General features: G+C 41.3%; 1 long non-coding RNA gene across 1 annotated transcript; it reads left to right on the forward strand.

The window, feature by feature from the left end:
- The first annotated feature begins 3379 nt into the window (after positions 1 to 3379).
- Positions 3380 to 21476, forward strand: LOC106694864. The gene is made up of 3 exons (XR_001345932.2): positions 3380 to 3441; positions 12414 to 12559; positions 21279 to 21476. It is a non-coding gene; the product is annotated as an uncharacterized LOC106694864 (long non-coding RNA).
- The last annotated feature ends 461 nt before the right edge of the window (positions 21477 to 21937 follow it).

Below are 21937 nucleotides of genomic sequence, written 5' to 3' on the forward strand. Positions count from 1 at the left end.
CTTGGATTCTTTTTGAGTACTGTTAAGATTCATTATTTGTGTGAATTCATTTAGTTACAATTAAATAATAAGGTGTATTAAACCACTTAACTGGGCACTAAAATGCTAAAAGCAAACAAGGGGTGTGGATTCTACTCTTCTCTCAAGACACTCAGGGTCTTCCTGACATATGGAGCCAGCATCAACCCATATACTAAGTATTAGTAAAGCAAAATTATCTCCTCATGTTTCCTAAACACATTTTTCATAAAACAAACAAACAACAAAAACGCTCACACTATTCCTGAGCCACTGGCATTACAAAAACCTCTATGGAAGTGAAAGGGGGCAGCGATAGAATGTTGTATTGTTCCAGCCTATAAATCTGCCTGGCAATCAAATGCCAAGACAATCCAGTGACTCCTTTGCAGTTCAGTCACCATTCTCCTGTCATCTCCTGAGTGCGTCCATTTGTACGTGAGGGTGACCTATGGAGACAAGGTGTACTGAGGGCAGGGGGTGAGGGTGGGTGTGCCTCAGTGTGGTCACCCCCTCCATGGCCCCCTTCCATCTGGAAGCCAAAGCAGGCACTCGGGAAGACCAAACCCCCATCCCTTCTCTTCCCCCTGATGGGTGCAGACAGAGTCCACCAGCTTTCATTGCAAAAATCATATATTTTGGAAACAAATTTGTGCTAGGAAGAAGGCATTAGTGCATAGAGCATGTGCTAATGAGAAACAAAGCAGGTTTTCTCTCTAAACTGAAATTTTTTAAAAAAAAAATTTTAACATGAAAAGTGTGAGAAGCACATTGCAGTTGACCAGAGGAGAGAAGGTTTTTAAAATTTTATTGTTCATATATATTGTCAGCCAAAGGTCACAGTCACCAATTCAATGCCAACAGGAATCCCCAATTTGGAATGCAGTTGAAGAAGTCTTGTAAACAAATGACATTTATATCAGAAAAATAATTTCAAGGAAGGCAAGATGAAGAGAATAGAAAATGATAATGAGCAATGGATCTTGTAATAAAAATGATATATGTTCTAAGGGGAAAATCTAATAGAAGCAAAGAAATGAAAATAACTTGTGTGGATTTGAAAGATGAATGTTTGTGGCTAGGGAGGAGAAAGCATTCTCAGTTCTTGTCTTGGTGGAAGGAGGGAGGGAATTGGCAAGGAAAAGGGCAGTGAGGGCTCCACATCAATGGAGAAGGAGTGGAAGGAGGCAGTGATGCTTGAAAATGGCTGAGGAGAGCAAGCTGTGTACCTGATGCAGGGCCCTATGTGGACCCCGCCGCTGCCACACACAGCTCTTCCTGTCCCTGTCCCATCTTCCAGGAGGAGTCCTGCAGGGGCTCTGACCTGAGCACAGAGTCTATTATTTTTCTTGCCTTTTCTCCCTTCGTTATCAGTAGGGGAATGAATGGTGAGAGCATGTGGGGCCTGTGCCAGAGTCACACACTTCCTTGAAACTGAACATCTCATTTAAGTAAGAGCTGGAGAGTTGCACAGCTCAGATTCAAATCCCAAATCTTCCTCTTCCTAGCCACGTGACCTCACCTCTTCATGCCCCTATTCTCCCAAAGTGGTTAAATAGAAAAGAAAGACCAAAATTTAAACATCCAAATACTTTGAGATTAAAATTTCAGTAGAATTAAATTTGCATAATTAATGATTTGGGCACTTCAGCAAGTTATTAATTGTGCAAAATTCCATGTTAGTAGCTTCAGTATTTATAGAATTACTGTGCACCAAGTGGAATAACACCGTGTAAGAAGTATTTGGATAACCTTTCTCTTGTAATCTTGCTAATGGTTTAAACAAAGACTGAGAAATCCCATGTAACCAAAATAACCTTCAAGGCTTTTGGAATATCAGTGATAAACAGGGAGGGGAGGGAGGGAGAAGGAGAGAGGGGGGAATGAGAAGTGGGGGAGGGAAAGCGGAAAGGAGAGCGGAGGGATGAGGAGAGAGAAGAGGGGAAGGGAAGGGAGGGGAGGGGAAAGAAAAGAAACTCTCATGTAGTAATCTGTCATCTGCTAGTTATTCAGTTTCACTCTATTTTCTTAACTGGACACATGTATATACTGTATATGAAATTTCACTTCTATTGCTTTTGTTGTGGGACATACCCTGCAATATGGTTTCAGAATTAATTCCTCTCTTTCCTTATAAGAAAGAAAAATTCTCGCCCTGGCTGGTATGGCTCAGTCGGTTGGAGCATCTTCCCATTCACCAAAAGGTGGCACATATCATTCCTGGTCACAGCACCTACCCAGAATGGGGGTTTGGGTTCCATCCCTCATTGAGGCGCTTGTGGGAAGCAAGCTATTGATGTTTCTCTCTCTCTCTCTCTCTCTCTCTCTCTCTCTCTCTCTCTCACACACACACACACTCTCTCTCTCTCTCTCTCTCTCTCTCTCTCTCTCTCGCTCTTACTCTTCCTCTCAAATCAATGAAAAATGTATCATAGGGTGAGGATAAAAGAAAATCTCATCTGTAGAATTAGGTTCTGCTATTAAAGTAGGAATACAGTTTAAAGTGAACATGCTTATTAAACTACTTTTATAGATTCAATATTAAATATTAATACTTCCACAAGATAAAATCTGAACATTAAGATTAGATGAGCTGTCATGTGTAACATTAGTTATAAACTTATAACCTGCTAAACCAAGTGATGGGTATGCCACTAGCAGTTTAGGAGAAGTATTTCATGAAAGCAGAGCTGTTTTTGTTATCAGAGGAGTGAGTATTCTAACTGTTTTTCCTAAGAAGGACATGTCCTCCTCTGTAATAGGGTAAGGGCCACTCTAAAATGAGAAGTTGATCTCACTTGGATGCATTTTACTGAAAACCACTCAACAAAGGTCAATTCCTGCTCCAGCTGGGAGAGAACTCAGCAAACCGTGATATGTCATCACCAGATCCCTTCAGGGATTAATGGCTCCAAAGAACATGGTGCCTTTCTAAGTCTCCCTGTAATGTTACACCCAAGAGTGACTTGTCCCACCATTCCAGTCCCACCAAGGGCAGACCGTGGCTTTTCACAAGTGTCAGACGAACAGGACACATGGATAATCCAGGGCATGTTCTAAATCTTCTCTCTTGCTTTAGGCCAAGTCATAGCACTCATGGGACCTGCCAATCAGAAGCTGGCCTGCCCTGGGCCAGGCGGGGCAGCAAAGGATGCTTAGAGCATCTCTCACCACCAGGGAAGGCTGCAATGTCCCTGGAAAGGTATTGTCTGATTCTGCTACTAATTTGGTTCAAATGACCTTGAGAGGTTGAGGGATCCCTGTGAGTCCTCCCCTCCACATATAAAGGGCTGCCACAGTGAGATTTCAGGGCGGCGCCAGTGGCCTCACAAGTCAGAGCTGAGGAGTGAGGACTGGGGCTGGGAGACGGGCCCTCCTTTGCACCGAGCAGGATATTAGTTCACCTGCCAATTCATCTTTAAGGTCAGTCTGTGGAGTTTGTGTTGTCAGCAGTGGGAACAGCTCACATCGGGGGCTGAAAGCTAAGACACGCTTGTTATTCCTGTGCCTTTGTTTCCCACTTGGACTCATTTCTCCTCCTTTTGAGAAGCCCACCCTGCACCAGTCTGGGAAGTGACTTCCACAGGCCCAGAGAGCTTCCCCTCTCTGATTTCTAGGTGTCAGTAATGCATGAATGTCAAGTTGCAGAGTGTAACTAAACAGAAGTTAGTGTTGATCTCACTGAGCAAGGCTCTCTTAAGATGAAATAAAACACAGACTGTATCTCATCTTGATTGATTAATAACTGAGTCCCAAGGAAACATTCACTAGAGGTGCCAGAATTATGGAGGCTCCTCAGAAAGCTGGTGGTCAGGAGGTTTAAACGTTCACTGGGGATTTTACTTCACTGAGTAACCTGGAACTTGGCAATTTAAACTGGAATTTTCTTTTGCTTTAGTTCATACATTTAACCATTACCTACACCTTATTAGACATAAGTGCATGAGCTTACACAAAGTCAAGGTTCAATAAATGTTATTTGGTTAATTTTCATTAGAAGAGATTTCTTTAAATGTTACTTAATTAGTAAAGTAAATTTAAGGGTTGCCATTGGAATTATGACTTTTCCAAATTAGTAATGAGTTACTGCAAATAAAACCAATTCTCTCAATAGATATAAGGCTAGTAAAAATGTCTTTGCTTTGGGGAATACAGAGAAATAGAACTTTATCAAAGAGCAGTCCCCTTTTCCTAAAAGCCTGTCTAATTACTGATATTGCCCTTCTCATATGGGTAGAGCAACCAGATATTCTCATTTGGAAGGGAAATAACTAAAGTCCAAAGCCCCTCTCATGTTGAACTTGATGCTGATGGATCTACCTGACTGTTAGAGCCAGGGGGCCTCGGTGGACCTCTAAACCAAACCCCTCAATTCACAGATGAGGACAGTGAAGGGAAGAATCTGCCAAATTCTACAAAATAAGCTTTCCTAACAGTCAGTGAAACGCATGAAATAAAAGGCAATTAAACGTGTATTAAGTAGTAACTATGTGTTAATAATAATACGGTTGAAATAACTATAAGACAAATATTATTTTTTTTAAATAGAGAAATTGGAATTGGCCATGTAGATATCTGTTGACTGTTAGAACTGGAACCTTTTGTTTACTTCCCTGGAAGTGTGTGTCTTTCCTTTCAGCATAAGAATGCAATGAAACGGAAGTTAATGTTTATTTGTTTAAATAATGAGTTTGTATGTTTGAAGTGTAACTGAATTAAAGCACATACTGTCTCCATCTCAGCACTGCATGGCGTGTTTGTTCATTAATTCAACAGATGTTTGAGTGCCAGCCCCTTCCAGGTCTGTCTGGGGTGGCCATTCAGGTGTGGTCTCCTGAGTCCAAGACCACAAGCTGTGCTTGGGCCTTGTCACCAAGAGCCACATGTACTGACCGCCTGTTCTCTGCTGCCCTAGCGGAGATGGGGAGTTCCTCATAGCAGAGGGTCGCAACACTCACGGAATTGCAGAGGTCGATACGCAATTATACACCCAACATTTAACGATGCATGACCTTTGACCTCCAATTATACTTCTAGGAGTCTGTCCTATAGATATGCTTATATATGTGAACAAAATGAATGATTCACTCAGGTTTTTGTGTAGTAGACCCAAACAGGAATGAATTTAAATGTCCATCAGTGTAAGACTGGTTGAATAAATTACAGCATAGCCATACACCATGGAGGCTATGAAACCCATGTGGGCTGGAAGGAGATACTTTGTTAAGTGAAAACATCAGAATGCAGAACAGTACATATAGCACGGTCCTGCTTGCAGAAAAGAAAGTGTCATATACTCACAGGGTGGGGCAAAAGTGTGTTTAGAGTTGTGCACAAGCAAAGCAGAGTTTATTCTTGTATTATTATTTATTAATTGGATTGTTTTCGGTACGAACAACTGTAAACCTATTTCACCCCACTGTGTATACACACACATGCTTTCATTACCAGGGAAAGATCAATGAGACACCCTTAGCAGTGGGTGTCTTTGGGAAGTGCAGTGGCTGCAACAAGAAAGGAGGTAAAGGACTGCTACTACTAGGTTTCTATCCTCCATCATTCTCTGAAGTGCTTTGCAGTGTCCAAGGACCTCATTCACATCTTTTCCTGATGAAGCCTTAAAGGAGCTTCATTGCTAATGGTGTAAAACTTTGAAACCTGTGGACCAAATTACTGTGGGGGTTTTCTGAAGAGAGCCATTGGGTGACTTAGGGGGTGCAGTAATTTTCGTATGTGTGTATCTCCACATACGAGAACCAAAGAGCTCCTGCAGCCCTCGGGCAGGGGGGATAGTGAGGGCGATTCTGTCTCATTTCTGTGGCTCTCCTGTCTGATTCTCCTCAGCACCAGCAGCATGTGTGCAGCTGTGTCGCTCCCCTGGGCACCATGCTGCCCCTCACACCACGTGGGTTTCTAAGGAATTACGCTCTATTGACCAGAGTCATTCAGCTTCTTTAGAAAGCACACCCTAGGGCCCGTGGTCAGCAAACTGTGGCTCGCGAGCCAAATTCGTCTCTTTGGCCCCTTGAGTGTGGCTCTTCCTAAGCCTTAGGAGTACCCTACTTAAGTTAATAACAATGTGCTACCTATATAGTTTAAGTTTTAAAAAATTGGCTCTCTAAAGAAATTTCAATCGTTGTACTGTTGATATTTGGCTCTGTTGACTAAGGAGTTTGCCAACCGCTGCCCTAGGCGATAGGGATGTGGGACAACCACCACCATAATCTAGTTCTCACTCAACAGGGAAATAGAGATGATTAAGGAGCCTTCCATCCAGATATTCGATGACCTAAAAGAAAAAAATATTTCTGGAAACTCAATTATATTTGAGCAGACTCTAGCTTGTGCCCGCACTTTTAAAAGAAATACACAGCCCATGTTCTGTTTAGAAAGAAAAAACACTGATTAGGGTTCATGTCTCTTTAATGTCTTTCAATCTGTGACAATTTTTTCAGTCTTTCTTTGACTTACATGCCTAGTATGGCAAGTGACCTTGACATGTTTAACGGGTGGTAGTCAGGTATTTTGTGTAATTGCTTGAATTTGAGTTTGTTTGCAGTTTTCTCATGAAAACACTGAAGTTTGTGGAGTTAGGAGATACCACAGAGGCAATGTCCCCATATGTCACATGGTGGCAGGTGCCATGTGATATCAACATTGCTTATTCCCAGTGATGTGAACCTTGATCACATGGTGAGGTGCTGTTTGTTTCTCCACTGCAGTTACCATTTTCCCATTAGTCACCAAGTCACATCAGATGCAAGGAGAAGGAGTTCAGCTCCACCTGGGGGGAAGTGGAAGGTGAGCAATCAAGGAATTTGTAGTCATCTTGAATACCACCACAATAATTAGCAATTTTTTGGAGGGTTATTTTGAGGCTATATAGGCAAATACCCTACTTTTCCTTAAAGCTTCATCCACTAATTTTATTATCCATTAATGGATCCTGTCTGTAGCAATTATTACTGTGATATTCTCATGGTGATTTTATATCCCTTCATTTCTTCTACATTTATTCATCAGAATAGTTCTGAAAAGAAGAGTTGCTCCCTCATTTATTTATTTCAATAATTTATATTAGTTTGGATTAATTCTTTAGGTTGTAACTAATATCATGTTACTTATTTTGCTGCTCAAATTGTTTCCAGTTTTGGCAATTGGGAGCTCGGGAGCTCTTTCAAGGTGGTTCCTCTGTCTTTTTATAATGCCCCCACCTGTGTCATAAGCGGTTGCTTACTTTTGGCATTAAAAATGCTCACTACAAAGAATGTCAAAAGGTAAAATTGTCCAGGGTTTCTCTAGAGGGGTTTGTGTATTGCAGAGGTTGGGATGAGGGGGGGGTAAATTTGAGAGAAGCAAGCCAAATAACCATTTTTCTCTTGAAAGGAGAGAAAAGTAATTTGTGTTTATTTCATTTTTATTTGAAGAAAATTTTAAGGCTGTGAAACATTAAGGAATAAGGAATTATCACATACTGTTAACCCATGTACACCTACCACCACCTGCTTTGCTTTAAGATTTGCTTTATCTTTCTACATAGTTTGACTAACTATTTGAAAATAAGTTGACTCACCATGAGCCTTCACTTCAAAATACTTCATTGTGAACGTCCTAAGAACACAGTCATTCTCTTCCATAATTAGAGCACGGTTGTCAACATTAGGAAGCTTAATGTACATACAATCCTGTTATGGTCCATATTCCAGTTTATACATGGACTCAGCATTGATGTACACAGCAGTTTGAAATTTAATTTTTGAGCCAATCAACTAACTAGATTGATATTTATGATCTTACTGGTCCTCATTCCCAGCTGGGTGCTCAGAGCTCCTGTCCTCTACAAGGGTGCTGTGTGATCTAGTGACCAAGACCCCAGACCAAGCTCACAGGACTGAGAGCACCGGTTAGACTGGGTGGGTCTAAGCAATGACCTGGCAGGGCTTTTGTGGTGATGATCCCTTTTGATGACAGACACTAACAGTCTCTTTTACTGGGTTGGTACATGTTTCCTCAAATGAGTGAGGAAGGTGGTTCAAACTGTGGGAGGTGATGACATGACAGGAATTTGGAACCAGACAGCATAGGTTCAGAGCTCAGCACCAGCATTTACTGGTTCTGTGATACTGACAAGCACTTAAACCTTCTCAACCTGCTTCTTGTCTGGTAACGGGGGGAATGACAAGACTGACTTCCCAGAGCTACTGTTACCATGGAGATAATTCTCAGGGTCTCATTGGCAACTGCAGATGGGGGTGTGTTGCTCACTGTTACTTAGGTGTCATGTCAGCACCCAGTGAGTGAGCAGACCCAGGTCTGTGAGGGCAGCAGGTTGGGGCTAGATTCCTGCCTCTGAGAAAGAGGGACATCACTCACTTCCCAGTTCACATCCTCACCCACAAATATGGGAATAATAGAAACTAACACAATATATTGAGATTAAGTGAGAAAGCATTTAAGACTGTACTCAGTGCAGTTTGCTATGAGCATTGATGATGATGATGATGATGATGATGATGATGAGCAGTTATCATGGTCCAGATTCTATTCTGTGTTGAGCACTTCGGCTGCTAATCTACATTTAATTCACAGAAACAGCCATTTTTTTAAATATGAGAAAGTTAAGCTGAAGGAAGGACATATGTTTCTCAAGGTCAGTCTTACTGCCCCAGGTAGACTTTTATTTCACTTGGGCCTTTTCTTAAGACCCAAATGTCAAATTGTCAGCAACGTCTGAAAGGCTTTGAAGGATATTAATTGGGGGGAAAACTGTGGACAGGGACTCAAGACTTAAATTCAAAGAGCTTGACTGAACTGTGAGGAGAGGTTAAAAAGAAAACACTTTCTACAAAGGTGCTGACCTGAGGAGAAGCCCTCTCACACATGCTCCCACTTCCATCTGTGAAGGAGAGAAGGGGAAGAAGGGAATCTCATTTTAATCTCTGTCCCGTGGGGCTCAGGGCGGGGATGGGAGGAGACACTTAGCAAGTCCCCCCAAAGGCTGTCCTCACCTTGCTCCTGGACCTAAGAGCATCAGCCCTTCAGGTGTTTTCATCCCAATGACAAGGTTAGCCTGAGAGGAAATGAAGTGGTAGCCACATCGTTGGCACCTGTAGAGGCAGAATTGCCTGGTGATGGAAGGAGCGTTTGTGAGGATGGCGAGGGTACATTTCACAAGTGCTGGTGTAGGAAGAGTCTGTGTCCATGAGCATTGTGTCTGTGTGTGTCTGTGTGTGTCTGCGTGTGTCTGTGTGTACGTCCTTATCATGAAACACATAAAACTGCTGTGGTGTGCTACTCTGACAAAAGGTATTGAAGAGAGAAAAGGAAGTCTGTGTTACTGTAATAGCATGGACTAATCTTGAAAAAAGTTCATCTAGTTCAGCCTTGATAAGGGATTAATGATCTTCACATGGCTCAGAACAACTTAAGCAGGAGGTATGCTTCTAGAGCCACCCAGCTCTTTCCACGAGTGCCATCTTTGTGGCTGATTGCCAAGTCGTGTGGTGGTGGTGAGCACAGGTTTGGGAGTTGGGCCGGGCTTGAACCCCAATTCCATCCCCTTCAATGGGGTGACCTTAGGCAATGGCCTGCCTTCTTGCACCTCCTCTGCAACTGTGGACAAGCATGGGCTTGTGAGAAATGAATGAGGACTGTAAAGCACTTTGAGGACTGAAGGCATCCAACATGTGCTCAATGAAGAGCATAACAATAAGCCAGAGATCACAGACCCGCAGTCCACCCACCAGTAGGTGAGGGCCTGTCACAGGGTTTATCTGGCCACTAGTGAGGCAGCCTTGCTTCATCCCTAAATCATGTCACTCCTTGTTGTCACCCAGGGACTGGGTATCATTGCCAATACCAATGCCTTTTACCCTATTGTCTATCTTAGAAAAGAGAAATATTTCTCTGTACCCATGTTTATATCAAAATTGGGGGAGGGGGAGTAAACTGAATGATCCTGATAGATATTTTTAAAGGGAGAAGCAGCTACTTTTCCTAAGTGTTTATTATGAAGATAACCAGAATGACTCATTCCTGTGAACTCCTAGCCATTATAGTTATTTAAACTTGCTGCTGCTGAGTTTTGTGCCATTGAAGATGAAGGAAAACACAGCTATCTGGGTGTCAATAAAAAATACCCTATATTCTTAGAGAATCTCACGAGAGGTCACCTGGGAAGTCTATTTCCCTCCCATCTGCATACACCATAGGATGAAAGTAGCAATTTGAAATTTGGATAAGTGACTGCAAAAATATAAATGTGTGTTTATAAAAAGTTGCTTAAGAACAGAATGGAGACACCTCATTTTGAAAAATTCCTCAGGAAAAAATACAAGTTTTATCTCAAAGACCTTTAAGCGACTCAGGAGGTTCAGGTACCTGATAGGTGTGCATGCCTGCATGTTCCTTAGGACTTATTTCTGTGACTTGAAAAGCACCACGATCTGTGTCAAGGAATCACAGCGCTTCCCCTTCTCCCTGGTCCCACTGAGAGGACAACTTGGGAAGTGATCCTTGTTGCTCTCCTCAGAGCTCCTCTGCAGGTGCAGAGAGCAGCAGTCAGTACCCCTAGGGAACACTGGACACCGTTCATTCCCTACTCCCTGCTTTATTATGAGGTTTTTCTAAAATTGCTATCAATTTTGTTTCTTAACAGTACAAAGCAGATGATCCCAGCTACTAACGTACTTCTTACAATGAGCATAGTAAATGTTGCAACACATGCAAAACAAGTTTAAAAAAGGGGGGGTGTGGAAAGGAGGAGAGGCTGTTACAAACCATCTAAAAGAGAATGCATTTCCCCTTGTAGGAGTTCTTACAAGTCAGCATGATCTTAGATGCTGAAGTTAAGGTTTCCAGCAGTTCCCAGCAAAACAAGCAGTTAGACAGCAATAACCTATGGGATTGAGTCCAGTCTTTAGTGGAGTAGCAACTGACAACTGTAGTAACATAACCACTTCTTCATGGTGTCCCCAAATGTACATCCTAAATGGTGTAAGGATGAACCTCACCACCAAGAGCTTTTGCTAAAGGCTTCTCTGGACACAGCCCAACACTGGATCTGGGACAAGAAAGGAAACATCTTGTCCCTGAGATTGAAGAATTTTTAGTCTCAGCAACAGAGATAGATAAATCTTAAATACAGGCTGAGTCAATAAGCAGCAAAGCACTTAATATCATACATAAACTACAGACAATGATAATGTTGGTGGTGATTCCCTGGGAGGGACAGGACTCAGACTGTGAGCTCCCAAGAGCAAGCATCTGCTGTGTGGGTAGATGAACGTTGGGGAGCAAATGGCCATGTGTTGGGCAGTGTCCTCTTTTTGATCACGTTTAATCTCCACTTCATGGAAAAGGAAACTTGGACTCAGAGCACAGAAAAGGTTTTGACCGAAGTTGCAGTAATGGCAACAGTCATTTGTCCTCCTTCTCAGCTCCCAGTGGCCATGTCTCATGACGAGGACTGACGGAGGAGAGCATCTACTTTGAAGACAGACAAACCTAGGTTCAAATTCCCATTCCTTCATGTTCAGTAATGAGACGACAGGCAAATTCTCTCAGTTTTCTCATCAGACCAATGAGTGTGACATCACCCATCTCTGAGTTGTAGTGAGGATCAGATGCACCCGCATGTGTAAAATGCCCATCTCACACTATGTGCTCAATAAACCATAGAGGTTATTGTTATTCTGTGAGGGAGAATGGAAAGAGCATAACATTTGTCGAGTGCCTATTTACTTTTGCATACCTTATCCATTTCCCATGCAACTTAAAGCAACAGGTAAAGGAAAATTTTTTTAACAAAGTTAAAATCATGACTCTCTTAAAATGTAAAATAAACATTTCAAGTATTGTACCAAGCTTAATAATTAATTTATGAGGTAACTAGAAAGATATTACAATGTATTCAAAGGAGAATTTAAAACACACACACACATATGTAGGCAATAAAGAATACTGAGCTGAATTAACAAGTTTATGAAAAATTGGTTGAAATCCATAGGGATATCAATTACATCCCACTGGACAAAATTTATTTGAATTTCTATGTTCCAGAATCACTTGTGCTACCATAGTTTTTCTATAATTTACAGAGTTGTGAACTAGCTCAAGGACAATGAAAGTGCCCGGCCTATATATAACCAGATAATCTGGAACAGTTACTCAACACCTTTTTAATTTTTGTTCATTTCAAATCTTTTTGCAATATTTTCTGATTATTATCCACATTTACAGTTATGGAAACAGGCTCATAGTGGCTGGGCGATTTGTTCAGAGTCTCTAAAATTATACAAGGCAATGTCTGGATTCAAACCCATCCTTCGTGACCACATTAGAGTGGCTTTATTTGAGGGGCTGAGATTTGTCATTTTGTTTCTGTTTGTTTTTAGGGGATGAACAATCAATACATCCGTCGGGAAGTCTTTTGCTGTGAAACTTGTCACGAGCTCAAAAGCTTCTGGGAAAAAGAAATTAGCAAACAGACTTACTACCGGGAGCTGGAGGAGGATCGTCAGGGAAGGAGCGCCCTGAGGAAGTATGTGGGGGTTTCTCTACTATTTTTAAAAGTTGGGTTCCCCAGAAATAGACCAGATGTGAAGATGGGAAGACTGGATGATTTCATTACCCATTGTTCTGAGAATGCGAGTTCTGGCTGTGGTGTGGTAAAGTCGCTACAGCCTAGAAGAAGGAAGAATGAGGGCTCAGAGAGGGGCCACCACAGGCCATGCAGAGCCACAGCAGAAGCACCAGCTTCTCATCAGGTGGCAGAAGACAGAACCCAAGGGAAAGTCTAAGCCAGAGCCTTTCCTGGGGTCTCCATGGGAAAGGCGAGGAAGGGCAGGTAAACAGGTTAGGACTGTTAGCTGAATAATTCCAGTGGATTTATTTAGTCTGTAGATGTGGTCCCTAGCTGCCTGGTCCCTTGCCGTGGGATGACTTGGGACAGAGGAAATATGGCTTCACGTGGGACAATTAGATAAGCAAGTAGTTGGGGTCACAGGAGCAGGATTGATCTAGATGCTTAGCAGCCAAGCTTTTTGCTCTCTCTAAGAGAGGGCAAGTCCTGAGACTGGCAGTCTTTCTGTGGCCAGCAAGCTTTTCAAGATGTCGGAATATCATAAAGTATAGAAAATTAAAGACATGTTAAACTCCTCTACCCATTCAGTCTTACCACAATCTATACCAGCGTTTCTCAACCTCAGCACATTTGACAGTTAGGACCAGATAATTCTTGTTAACTATCTCCTGACATTAACAAATGTGCCCTGGAAGGCAAAGTCACCCCATTGAGAACCAATGACTTGTAGATAAAATGAGCATCCTATATAATAAAAGGGCAATATGCATATTGACCCTAATGCATATTAGGGTCAGAACGACCACTCGACCAGTCACTATGAGGATCACTGACCACCTCTCCGTCTCTTTCCCTGGCCGGCAGGCTCTCATCACCCAATGGCGAATGGGAAACTGGGGGTGGGTAGTAGGGGATGCAGGCGGTGCCAGGCCAAGGACCCCACTGATTGCCCCCCACACAAAAGTCGACCCATGGCAGGGGCAAAGCTGGCAATTGGGCAAGAACAGCCGACCTCTCAGTTTCTCTCCCTGGCAGGCAGGCTCCAATCGCTCAATGGCTAATAGGGCAGTGGGGTGCAGGGGCCGGGCCAGCTGAGAGCAGCTGGGGAAGATGCCTGGATTGCAGTCCAGGCCTAGGGACTGTACCCATGCATGAATTTTGTGCTCTGGGCCTCTAGTTTTTATATAAATAACAATGAGGTTCTGTTGTTTATATCTGGATGAACTACAAAATATCTTTCCTGTTACCATCCCCAGCACATGAGATTATGCTAAATTTCAGAATTGTGTCAACAGGTAAGTGTGAATGTGGAAGATCCCACGTCTGGGGTTATACATATTAAGATCTGTGCGGGAAGGCTGGTGTGGTCTTTTCCTCACTGGCAAATGAACTTGTGTTCTAGCCAAAGGAGTTCGCTCAGAGGGGAACATGTACTTATGTGAGAAGACATGTGTCACATGTGTCAACATTGCTCTGAGGACAAGGAGCAGCACCTGCCTGTACATGAGCAGAGCCTTGCAGCACACGAATCAGCTCAGTTTTTCAGGGACTGTCTATGTTTTCTGTCCCTAACATAGGAGCAGCCCAGCCAAGTGGTCTGTTTGCCGAGATGTCCACTCGCAAGAGGAGTGGCAGCTGGGCCTTCTGCTAGTCAGCAAGGCACCGTGCCTCCATGTTTGTGAGCATGCTGAGCTGAAAACAAGTGTAAATCACATGTGCTGAGTCAACATGAACTTATAAAAACCTTTCTTAGCCCCTGAGGGGAAGTAGCCTGACTCCACACCCAGACATGAGCTTTGCCACCAACCCAGCTCCATTCCCGTGTAATGTGAAAACCAGGTTCTTCTGCATGCTGGAGCCCACATGTGAGAGTATCCAGTCCTGGCGATTCCAGGAGAGCAAGAAGTGTCCGTGGTGGGGTCCCGGCCATCTTCCTCCACTCAGTCCTGGTCCACCAGCTCATGGAACCAGATGCCAGTAAGAACCCTGTACTGCAGCTTCCCTTCCAGAAGCCCTGGGTGCAATATTAAAAGCAAAACTTGCAATATGATTTGATTTGGTCAAAATATTTGTCTATATGCACACATACAAACTCTACCTGTATGTATAGGAAAATGGATAGAAGAAAATGCACTCAGGTATTAAGAGAGGTAATATTTGACTCTTGGGATGGCAGAGTTTGTGGGTGTGCTCTAGTTTCTCTCAGATTTCTATAACAATACCATACCATTTTGTAATTAGAGAATGAAATATAGAAAAGGCCACCAAATGCAAATGGTGCATAAAACAAATGCATTAATTTTCCAGGCTCTTATATGCCACAGAAATTAGCCCATCAAAGTTTGGGTTAGTTCGCTTCTCTTCCACAGGAAAAATAATAAATCTTTTAAAATGTGAACTTTGATTAAAAATGGTGGTGACATAAGTAGATGCTACACAGACATACTCCCAGGACCAAAGCGGAAATACAACTAAAATTTTAAAAAAACAACAACAACCATCGTGTTTAATCAACTGAAGACTAGCTGGAGAGAACCCTGATAACCAAGGATGGAAAGTGGAGATCATAGAAAGACTAGTAGGAAAGGCGGAGGTGGAAAAGGGCTGGCTGGGCTCCCACAGACAGCAGCTGAAGTCCTGGAGAGATAGCTCATCGGTGGGGTTTTCTGCTGAGAACTCTAGGGTCTAATCCCCAAGCTTGGCCCCCAACACAGAGCACCAGAACTGGGAAAGGTACCCACATAACATCTGGCTGTGAAAAGCACTAGGGTTGTTGTCTGCCAGGGAGAGTCAACTGGAAATGTAGCCACCCTCTTAAAGGGCCCACACACAAATGTCATGTGCAGCCACTCACCTTGGGCTACAGCAGAGGGAGGGCAGAGTGGACTGAAGCTGGTTAGCATAAGCCAGGGCTGAGGGCTCTGGCGTTTCCTGTTCTGAGTCATTCCCTCACACCAGAAAATACTAGACTTAAAAATGAATTCAGCAAAATAGAAGGATACAAAATCAACATCCAGAAATCAATGGCATTTTTATACACCTTTAATGAATTCTCAGAAAGAGAAACTAAAAAAGGTATCCCAATTACCATTGCAACAACAACCAAAAAAAAATAAGATGTTAAGATAGATAGGAATAACCTTAACCAAGGAGGTAAAAGACCTATTCTTGGAAAACTATAGGACATTGATAAAAGAAACAGAGGAAGATACAAACAAATGGGAGCATATACCATGTTTATTAATTAGAAGAATTAACATCATTAAAACATCTATCTACCCAAAGCACTATATCCTGTCAACACAATCTCTATTAAAATACTAATGGCATACTTCAAAGAGCTGGCACAAATACTACAAAAATTTTATATGGAACCATAAAATATCCCAAAGAGCTGCAGCAATATTGAGAAAGAAGAACAAATAGAAGGGATCACAATACCGGATATCTAGCTATACTACAGAGGCATTATAAACAAGACATCCAGGTACTGTCACAAAACAGCCATATAGACCAATGGATCAGAACAGAGACCCAGAAATTGGCCCACACTATTACATCAATTAATATTTGACAAGGGAGGCAAGAACAAACAATGGAATAAAGACAGCATCTTTAACAAATGGTTTTGGGAAAACTGGACACATGCAAAAAGATGAAAGGAGACCACCAGCTTATACCATACACAAGAATAAACTCAAAATTAATAAAAGACTTAACTGTAAGGCATGAAACGACAAAATGTTAAAGAAGTACATCAGCAGTAAAATCTCAGACATCTCACATAACAATATGTTTACAGATACATCTTGTAGGGCAAAGGAGACAATAAATAAGTAATGTTGGAGAAAATAAATAAATGGGGCTAAAGCAAAATAAAAAGCTTCTGCACAGCAAAAGAAACCAGCATCAAAATGGAAAAGGAACCCACTATAAGGGAGAACATATTTGCCAATGATACATCTGATAAGGGGTTAATATCCAAAATATATAAAGTAGTCATACAATCAACAAAAGGAAGACAAACAATCCAATTAAAAAATGGACAGAAGACCTGAGTAGACATTTCCCCAAAGAGGACCTACAAATGGCTAAGCAACATAAAAAATGCTCAAAGTCACTAATCATCAAAGAAATGCAAATTAAAACCACAATGAGATATTATTTCACATCTCTCAGAATAACTATCATAAAAAAAATCTACAAACAACAAGTGCTGGTGAGGATGTGGAGAAAAGGGAACACTACTTCACTACTGGTGGGAATGCAGATTGGTGCAGCCACTGTGGAAAACAGAATGGAGTTTCCTCAAAAAATTAAAAATGGAACTTCTGTTTGACCCAGAGATCCCACTTCTGGGAATATATCCTAAAACCCCAAAATACCAATCAAAAATATATATGCACCCCTGTGCTCATAGCAATGTTACTTACAATAGCTAAGACTGCCTTGGGGTTGCTTTTGTTCTTCTCTTTCTAGTACCTTACGATGTGATGTTAGATTATTTACTTGGGATTTTTCTTGTTTTTTGAGAGAGGCCTGTAATGATATAAACTTCCCTCTTATTACTGCTGTCACTGCATCCCAGAGGATTTGATATCTTGTATTGTCATTCTCATTTGGCTCTATATATCTTTTGATCTCACCTTTTATTTCTTCTTTGATCCAGCCATTTTTTTCAGTAGTATGTAATTTAATCTTCATGTATTTGTGGGTTTCTTTATGTCCTTTTTGCAGTTGATTTCTAATTTCAAGGCATTATGGTTAGAGACGATGCGTGGTATAATTTCAATCTTCTTGAATTTGTTGATGCTAATTTTGTGTTCAACATATGGTCTATCTTTGAGAACTGTCCCATGTACACTGGAAAAGAATGCATCATCTGATTTTATGGGATGCAAGGTTCTGTAAATGTCAATTATGTCCATTTGGTCCAGTGTTTCATTTAAGGCCAATATCTCTTTATTGATTTTCTGTTTGGTTAATCTGTCTAGAGCTGTCAATGGAGTATTAAGGTCCCCAATTATCATTGTGTTTTGATCTGTTTCTCCCTTTAGTTCTGTGAATAGTTTTTTATATATTTCAGTGCTCCTTGATTGGGTGCATATATATTAAGAAGTGTTATGGCTTATTGATGTAGTGTTCCCTTTATCTTGATAAAGTATCCATCTTTGTCACATGTTATCTTTGTTTCTTAAAATCCATTTTGTCAATTGTAAAGATGGCTACACTTGCTTTTCTGTGGATGTTGTTTGCTTGGAGAGTCATTTTCCACCCTTTTGCTTTGAATCTACCTTTGACTTTGCAGCTTAGATGTGTCTCTTGTAGGCAGCACACGGTTGGGTTTTGTTTTTCCTCCACTCTCTACTCTGTGCCTCTTTATTGGTGAATTCAGACCATTTCCATTTAGGCTAATTATTAATGTATGAGGATTTCCTATAGCCATTTTATCTTTTGTTTTCTGGTAGTTCTGGGCCTTCATTGGTCCTTTTCCTTTGTGTTTCTGTTGTTTTTGTTTGATCATATTCCATACATCTTTGCTCTGTTTCCTCTTTTTTTAAGCTATATGTCCTGGTTTGGGGATTTCTGTGTGTGGTTACCATCCTATATAATAAAAGGGTAATATGCAAATCAACCAAATGGTGGAATGACTAGTCGCTATGATGTGCACTGACAACCAGGGGGCAGACGCTCAATGCAGGAGCTGCCCCCTAGTGGTCAGTGTGCTCCCACAGGTGGAGCGCCCCTCAGCCACACCTGGGCTGACAGCTGGCTAGTGCAGTGGCAGTGGCGGGAGCCTCTCCTGCCTCCACGGGATGTCCAACTGTGGCTTAGGCCCACTCCCCACCATCAGTCAGATATCCCCCAAGGGCTCCCGGACTGCTAAAGGGTGCAGGCCAGGCTGAGAGCCCCCACTCCCCCAAGTGCATGAATGTCATGCATGGGGCCTCTAGTTAGATTTATAAAAAATTGAGTTGTATATACACTGTAATTTGTTTTTTTATTTTCATATTTTAGTACCTTTGATCTTCATCTTTCTTAGCCACTTCAGACCTGTCCCCCCTCCTCTTTTATATTTTTGTTGTCACAAATTCTCCCTGTTTATGTTGTAAGTTTTTGGGATCTTACTTATAGTGTTGTGACTTTATGGTCTTTGTTTCAAGTAGAATAACTCTTTGAGTATTTCCTGCAATTGAGCTTTTCTGGTGATAAAATCCCTCAGCTTCTGTATGTCTGGAAACATCTTTATTTCTCCTTCATATTTAAAGGATAATTTTGCTAGATATATTATTTGTGGCTGGTAATTTCTCTCTTTCAGATGTTTGGATATTTGGTTCCACTTTCATCTAGCATGTAGAGTTTCTGCTGAGAAGTTGGATGAACTTCTGATGAGTTTTCCTTTGTAGGTCAACTTCCTTCTTTTCCATGGCTGCCTTGATAATTTTTTCTTTGTCATTAATTTTGACAGCTGTAATACCAAATGCCTTGGAGAGGGCCTCTTTGGATTGATGTAACTAGGTGTTCTGATTACTTCTTGGACTCAAGGATCCAGTCTTTCTATAGTTTTGGGAAGTTCTCACCCACTATTTGTTTTAATAGACTCTCCATTCCATGCTCCCTCTCTTCCTCCTCCACAATGCCTATAATTCTAATATTGCCTTTTCTGATGGAGCCAGATAGTTCCTGTAGAGCTCTTTATTTTTTCTGTATGCTCAGGTCTCTCTCTTCTTCCCTCTGCATCATTTCTTGCTTCATATCTTGGATATCACTAATTATTTCCTCCATTTTGTTGGTTCTGTTTTCTATACTCAATAGTTTACTCTCCATCTCCTTAATTGCACTCTTAATTTTCAGAATTTCTGATCAATTCTTTTTGAAAATTCTAATCTCTTTGGTAAAGCACCCTTTTTGTTTATTGATTTGTTTTCTGAGTGCACTGAATTCCCTGTTGGTATTTTCTCTCATCTTGTTGAGTATTTTCAGAACTGCAATCCTGAAATCTCTATCATTTATATCACATGTTTCCATGCGATTTAGAGTTTTCTTTCTGGGGATTTTTCATTTCCTTTTTTGTCATCTCCGTTACTGTGGTTCTTCATGGTACTTGTCCTTTGCTTACACATTTATCTCTGAAGAGGTCTTTCTACTATTTTCCAACAGGTGGTGCTGGATTGGAAGATTTTTTACCTCTGTGGTCTTCCAGTCTTGAATCTCTGCAGCTTCCATAGGCAGTACAGCTCCACTGCTTGGGGGTGGTATTTGCTCTGCCCTCATCATAGTGGCAACCCCTGACCTTCGTGGGATCCTGACACCTGTTTTGACTTTCATTATGAGAATTATTTGTTTTGTTGTTAATCCTTACCCAGGGATATTTTTCCATTGATTTTTAGAGAGAAGAGCAGGTGTGAGACAGAGGGAGAGAAACATCAATGTGAGAGAGACACATCAATTGATTGCCTCCCACACTCACCCCAACCAGTGTACATGCCCTCGAGTGGAATCAATCTCATGATCCTTCATTCCAAGGGCCAATGCTCTAACCACTGTGCAAAACATGCTAGGGCATGAGTTTTTGTTTTGTTCTGTTTTCATATTTTACTTTTTTGTGTATTTTCCTGGTGGGTTTGTTGTTTGTTTATTTGTTTGTTTGTTTTGATCATTCTATGAGGTGGGTGGTATCTCCTTGTGGTTTTAATTTGCATTTTATTAATTATGTTGAGCATCTTTTATATGCTTGTTTGTCATCCACACAACTTGTTTGATAAAATGTCTGTTCAAATTTTTTACCAGTTATATGTTTAGTTATTTATTTTCATCTCGTTGAGTCTGGAATTTTATATATCCTGGAACCAAGTCAATGAATATGTGATTTTTAAATATCTTCTCTCTATTTGTGGCTTGTCTTTTATTTTCTTTACAGTATCTTTCACAGAGCAAATTTAAATCCAAATCTTCCTTTTTTTAATGACTCATGCCTTTTGTGTTGTATCTAAAAATTCTTTCTGGTCCCAAGGGATATAATAAAGAAATCCTTTTGTGGGTGTTTTTCTAAAATCTTAGTCTTACAGTTACATTAGATCTATGATTAATTTTATATAAGAAGTATATAATTTTATATATTAATTTTATATAACTTACATATAATTTTATATAAGATATATATATGCCTTTCTCCAATGAGTTGTCTTTGTCCCTTGTCAAAAGCAATTGGCCATATTTGTGTATATTCATTTCTGGGCTCTCTATTTAAATCCATCGATCTATTTGCAATAGATCTTCACCAACGCCACGCTGTCTTGATGGTGGTAGCCTTATATTAAGTCTCAAAATCATGCAGTGTGAGTCCTCCAACTTTCTTTTTCTTCAAAATTGTTTTCGCTAATCTATTTCTTTAGCCTTCCCATACAAAATTTAGTATCCACTTATTCTTATCTACAAAAGATGGGACATTGGTTGAGATTACATTGAATCCACACAGGAAGGAATAAACTTTGGGGGGGGAATTATATATTCAGAGGCTTTGCTTATTTGTCTATTTACTTTTTTCTTTATTAATTTGTAAAAGTCATGTGTTTCTCTTAATAATGTTCTTTTACAAGAAAAAAAAAAAACCTTCGTGGGACCAGCAGGCATGGAGGCCAATGCACTAAGCCCAGTGTACTGTTTCTCCCCTCAGGCTCAGAGAAGGATGGAAGCGGAGACTGGAGGAGAGACTGCGGATGCTGGACTGTCCTGAGGAGAAGCCCCAGGAGGCGAGCACTGTGGGCTGACAGCCTCCTGCCTCCTCCACTTCACAGACAACAAGCCAAGGGCAGTTTCTAGGAGATAAACGGATGCTTCCTTTCTGTCCACTTGCTGAACAGGACACTCAGTTTGCTCTTGCATTTACAGGCGAGTCCTTCCTGTGCTCATGGGAGGTCCTACCCAAGGCGTTTTCCCTGCAGGAGGAGGATGGCTGCCAATGGGATAGGAAGCTCCGGTGGTTTAATATAAACGCTCCTGGAACTAGCACTCCCCCCGCTTCACAGATCCACGCAGTGAAGCTTATTCCCACATTTCCTTCTCCCTGTGAAAGCTGAATGCCTTCTCCAAGCTGACAGAGGGCAATGATCTTGTTGGGAATCTGGCGTTCTGAGTCCTTTGGGAAAACAGTCATATAAACTTTGCTTCCTGTCTCCCGTGTGTGAAGACAAAAATGCAACCACTTACAGAAATAAAGCAATTAGTGTAAACAGAAGATATGGTTTGAAAATAAAAGGAGCTAATTTATTTTCTCTTCATATGGTTTGAATTGCTTTTTCTCATAAACATGCTTAATTAGAAATAAGCAGTGAA

The sequence above is a fragment of the Myotis lucifugus genome, unplaced genomic scaffold (assembly GCF_000147115.1).
Source record: "Myotis lucifugus unplaced genomic scaffold, Myoluc2.0 scaffold_685, whole genome shotgun sequence".
NCBI classification, from domain to species: Eukaryota; Metazoa; Chordata; class Mammalia; order Chiroptera; family Vespertilionidae; genus Myotis; species Myotis lucifugus.